Raw genomic sequence first — 6,000 nt, 5'->3', positions numbered from 1 at the left:
ACTCTGTACGTTCTTACAGTAAATCAGACAAACCTGTTTTAGGGATCGGCGAAACTGGAAACTCCCGATGAAGGGAGTGGTATATGTGATGTTGGCGGAGTCTTTGGGGTTTTCAGGTAAGAAAGTAAAGCCAGATCACAAGTAAGATATTCTAAGAGATGATTATCTGGTTTAGATGGACAGTATGTGCACTCAATGACTGGGAAACAGTCATGCAGGAAGAAGGGTGATGTTGCAGGAAACATGACTAAAATAACACAGCTATGTCAAAGGTAGCTCTGATGAATCTGGAGAGTTCTCTCTCTGTAGCTTTACAGATCTTTTTATCGTCTTTCAGCACTTTGTGTCAGTTCAGTGGTGAGACGTAACAGGGATGTGTTGTACTGGGTCCACGTCTTTTCAGTCCCATTTAATAACTTTCCTTCTCCTCGTGCAGCAGGTGGTTACACGTATGCAGACAATACCATCGTATTTATTTAACAGCAGCTTTCTGCATTCCTTCTACCGAGCTTCAGTTCTCAAGAGATGCAGATTTTTTCTAAATTAACAGCGTATTGCAACACAGCCTCATGTTAGAGGGCAAATTTTCCTCAGTGTATTACGGTAGAGTCTTTACCTTACAACACAAAGCACGTGGAGGCAAATGTTTTTGTGATCTGGTGTAACGCTGAAGCGCCAAGGAGCGGAGGCATTGAAGGTGTATGACCATCCAAAGTAACAGACAGGCAGGGTGGAGTGGGTGGAGACGAGGTGGCAGAAGAATTAAAAGGGAAGGTTTAAAAGATGGTAGTGAAACCTGCTGTGATGTGTGGTTTGGAGACGGTGGCGCTGACACAAAGACAGATATTAAGATTGAGTGCGATGGACAGCATTAAAAATTGAAGGGGCGGCTCAGTTTGGGCAGTTTGGAGTCAGAGAATCAAGGGTGAGATGGTTTCGACGTGCAGAGGTCAAAGGATGCTGAATATGGACCTGATCCTGATCCATATTCAACATCCTTTTTTCATGGATCCTCCTCCTTTTGGAGCGTAATGTAGACATAGAGATATTCATGACAACTTGATGTTTGTAAGTTTTTATTATTAATCCTTTATTTATCAAGATTAAAGATCTCATTTCCAAGAGAAACCTGGCATCATGGCTACAAAAGTCAAAAACACAGGCACCACACTTTTTCTTTCCTCTTCTGGTTTTAGTTCTATTTACATGTTCAAAATAAACTATTGTGTCTATATCTATGCAGAGGGCTGGTGTGATGATCGCGTGATAGGGAGACGGCAGCAGATGATCTGCTCTACAAAATTTCCAAAGATAGCTTCCAGAAGAAGAAGCGGCGAAAGACACAATTGGCTGCAAAACTGGTTTGAAGTGCTTAAACTTAAGTGAAAACGTGTTCAAAATTCAAACTAAAAAGTAAAAATGCAAAACACAAAAGTTCAAAGAGCGTGTGAGCCACTTTGTACCTGCAGCTTGTTGCCTAAACGCTCCATCATGAGCAGCTTCTGCAGCAATCAAAACTTGGGATGTAATATGAATAAGACACGAAGCTAATAGGATGACTACAGGAGGATGTTCTTTAAACAGCGCGATCACAGAATTACAGTGACAGCGTGTAACCGGGTCAGTCTGATGCTCTGACGTGGTGGTTCCTCTCACTTGCTAAACTTCAGTGTTCGTGAGGTGACTTTTTACCTTGTTTGGACTGTTTCCTTCTGGTGTGAGTCACTGAGAGCTGTTTACCTACAAAACTCCAGCTGAATCTGGACTGAGGTCAGTCTGAACTGAAACAGAAACAATGCACAGCGATCAGTCATGTAGTGGTGAACGATCCGCTTTCTCTTTGTTCACGATCCTTTCATCGCTTTGTTGTTTCACATGAATTGTGATTAATGGACGACAATCAAGAAGAGGTAGAAAAACACTTTAATTACTTGATGTTCAGCTTTGCTGTTTATACCTCAGGCCTGCACACTAATAGAATGGACACATTTTACACTTTCCACATTATCTTCAAAGACCATGTTTTTCCTGACCCTGCCCTGAGTGCCTGACTGCGGCTCATCCAGAGGAAACTCAGTAGGTTGGGTTGCTAAACAAAAACATGAGGTGCTTTCAGACTCCATGAACTTTTTCATAATTCTTTGAACTACTGGAGGAAGTACCATGTCCTTTATGTGTCCACCCTGCAGGAACTAGGAACTTGTGTTTTTTCTTTTCAAGTTTGAGGGTGAGAAGGTGAGACGAGGCAAACCTCTGAGTAAAGATAAACTTCCTCCAAACCTAATTCATCCCTTCCACCTCCCTCCCTCTCCAACTGTCTTATGGAGATCAGATCATGGTTCTTCTCAAACTTAACAGTAAAAAAACAGAAGCTTTACTCGTTGGCACAGCCTCTACCTTAACCAAATCTCACAGTTTCTCCATTAATATTGAAAATTCCCCCATCCTTGCATCCTTGCTAAGTCCCTCCATAAACTTCAAAATCTTCAGAATCCTGCAGCTCGGGTCATAACTCGAGCTTAAGAGACCATTCACCCCAATTCTTCAACAGCTTCACTGGTTGCCCATAGAAGCCAGGATAAACTTTAAAATCTTAGTTCTGGTTGTATTTTGCTGTTTTTTGTATTTTAATGGATTAGAATCTATTTTAATCTACTGTTTTATTGATGTCTTTTTCTCTTTGTAAGGTGTAGGAATGTGCCATAGTTCATGAAGGAAGATAAAGGCCTTGACACAGAGATCTACTTTCCCCCTCAACGGTACCTGCCGTCAGAGCTGCAGGTAAACAGGTCTGACGTGCATGAAAACAGTAAATGTCAGACGCATTCCAGCCTGACAGCTGAAAGCACGACACTCAGAAAACAGGCTTTGGGCCTGCTGGTGTTTTGGGACTCTCGTCTTTCCTGCATGCCTCACTTCCCTGGCCTGTGTTCCCTCTGCAGGTAGCCTTATACCTGCAAAACATTAACCGCTGTACCTGCCACATACCACCTCGTAAAAATCTGCCCTTTCACTCCAGAAACATCAAACAGCGGGGAAATCCTTAATCCTGGGATTAGTAACCCGTGATACTGCCTTACTGGTTCTTTTCCTTCTTAAAGATCACTGCGGTTATTCGCTGGCAGAAATGTCATTGGAGAGATCATTGGAAGGAATTGAACACGACTTATTGATATACAGAATTCAGTTAAGCTGTTTGGCGATTAGACTCCGATGGCAGCAGAACAGAATCCCAGCGGGAAGAGGGATTAGGGCACAACCCCCTGGAGTTTAGGCTGGTGGTGGAGGTGGAGGTGGAGGTGGAGATGGACGCTTGGATGGAGCCTCAGTAACACGGGGAGGAGGTGGTGTGCACAAATTAGAGTCTGAAAGGGAAAATGATGGAGAGCACTGATTTAAACCACATAAAGTGGTGGCTGATTGGCCTGAAGAAGGCGGCAGAAAAATGACTGGAGTAGAGCAGTGATGCTGCAATGAGAGCGTGGGAAAGTGGAAGTGATGTAGATCTTAGATTAACCACCGAACACCTGGAAAGCAGACAGATGTGAGACTGCAGATCTTGTTTTTTAAATTTGCACATGAGCTCAAATAAACCGTCAGAGATCCTCCAGCATCACTGGCAAAGCCTGAAAGTCCACAGCACGGCCTGCAGACACCGGGACAAAGAAAAGCATGTTTGTTTTTGTTTGAAGACTTCAGAGATCTGTACACCATCAACGGCCTGACACTGCCGGCATTCCTGATTTCCATCACATCTCAGTTTCCATCGCAGTGCTGCCTGCAGAGCCAAAGGTCACAGATCTCCAAAACTGTCCGTTGCCCACAGAGATTTCTCCAGATTTCTGAATCTTTTGATGCTTTTATGTGCTGCAGTCCTCACAATTTTATGTTGAGCAACATTATTCCAGGTTGGCGAACCTCCTAAAAACTCATGTCACTGATCTGCTGTTAATTAAACTCATTAGTTACCAAATGTTCCTCCAGCTCTTTATTTTTCCAGCCTTTTGTTCTTTCAGTCGCACCTTTTATGAGATGTGTTGCTGTCATCAAATTCAGTGATGCATTTTCTCATTTGATACATTTTCTGTGCTACTGGGAACAAAATACTGTTTATGAGACTGAGAGATCACTGCCTTGCCTTATTTTTTACATTTATAATTTTACACAGCATCGCAAATATCTGAAATTTTGGACAGCACACGAGTGACAAATCCAAAATGTATTTTGATATTAATGTTTAATGTGACAGAAGTCTCATTGGCGTCTCTTTTTTAGCTCAGCCTCGCAGACCAGAAACCGAGGCTGAGGTCACGCCGTTTACAGGATTTCAGTCACTTCAGATCAGACGTTCCAAATGTGAAACTGAACGTTCATCACTTGAATATCAGGTTAAATCACTGCTAAATCTAATACAGCGAAGGGTTTTACCAGAAACACTCGGTATTCCGCTCTTACATAACTGGCAGATGTGTATGAGTACACAGGTGACACGGGGAATACCTGATGCCAGACGCGGTACAGGAAGTGAATGGGCGGAGCTCCGTGTGAGTCACAAATCTGATTGTTTTCTTGTGTAAACATGAAGTCAGTCCAGTACAACGGTTTCCTGTGCAGAGACGGAAACAGGCGGCGGGGAAGTACCGCACTCTCACTCCGGCCTCGCTCTGATTACGATACCACCGATACCACACACACACACACACACACACACACACACACACCTAGTACTACTGTACATGACCTACACACCAACCCTCATGTGCCCTGCTGCTGATGTACGATCAGAGCCGAGTCTCATCCCAAACCTCATCGTCACGTAGAGTACCAGAATCGGCTTCACCTGTATCACTGTTTGGTCCCAACAAAGGAGCAAACACAGATTATTGGATCAGACTCCAGGACTGGTTGTACTGGCCAGCTCCCAGTGTGACTGCTGGAGCTGAAAATATTCTCCTTAAAACGTTCATTTTTTTTCCTTGGAGAAAAGTATGCGAGGAATGTAATTATATAACTGTGCCCTTGTTTCTGCAGACAAATGAGAGGTGACGCTCGGCGGTCCAGCTTCTACCAGGAGACAGACAGACGGAGAGGAGGAGGAGGAAGATCCCACTGAGCCCACGCCGGCCTGTAATGAGACCCAACATCCTGCCTGTTGCACTGATTCCTTTACAAACTTTAACCTGCACAAGCACATCAGCAGTCCTGAAAACAGCTTGCTGAGAGCAAAAAGACCATCAGTGCAAAATATTCATGCATTTGAAAAGCAGGAAATCACATTCCTGCTCCCCAGAGGATCAAACATTTAGACTTTAATGACCCCGTAAGACTCCAAGAATAGTTTTTATGCTCTGTGTCATTTAAATTGATTTGTTTGGTGAGAACATGGATGGTTTTAGGCCTCAGGGTTTGTGTTTTGACCTACCATGCTTGCATAGAAGCCTTCATATAAAAAATTAACTGGCTAAGTTTTAACATGGAGGTCTGTGGGGACTGAGTCACTGCTGGAGCCTCCAACAGTGAGCAGTTTGGCTCCTGCTGCTGTGCAAGGTTACACCTGTTTAATACCTGAGGCTAAAAGCACACCTCAGGTGTGTGAGGTAATGAGGAACAGCGTCTGCAGAGTGTCATTAAATCTGCTTCTATTTTAATATTCACTGGATTTTTACCTTTTTTGGCTTCTCGGCAGCTTCTGTGTGCTCACTGCCAGTGGGCAGTCGAGGGAGTTAAACAGGGTCAAAGTTCACTGAACCAGGAAAACTTCATTCATTTCCTGCTGGAATTCTGCCAACACACACACACACACTGACATGCTTTCGGTTTCATTGTTTGTGACAGTCGGGACAAAAACCCAGCGAGGCACAGCAGAGCTGTGGCTCTGTTGGCCTGTTCCTCTCACATCCATCCACACCTGTCAGTCAGTGCACCTGTCAGTCAGCCGGAGTGGGCGGGGTCAGACTTCATGTCCTTCCAGGAGTTTTCTTCCACTGCATATGAGCTGTA

The sequence above is a fragment of the Oreochromis aureus genome, linkage group 14 (genome assembly GCF_013358895.1).
Source record: "Oreochromis aureus strain Israel breed Guangdong linkage group 14, ZZ_aureus, whole genome shotgun sequence".
NCBI lineage: Eukaryota > Metazoa > Chordata > Actinopteri > Cichliformes > Cichlidae > Oreochromis > Oreochromis aureus.
The sequence above is the reverse complement of the archived record's forward strand: the minus strand, read 5'-3'. Positions refer to the sequence as shown.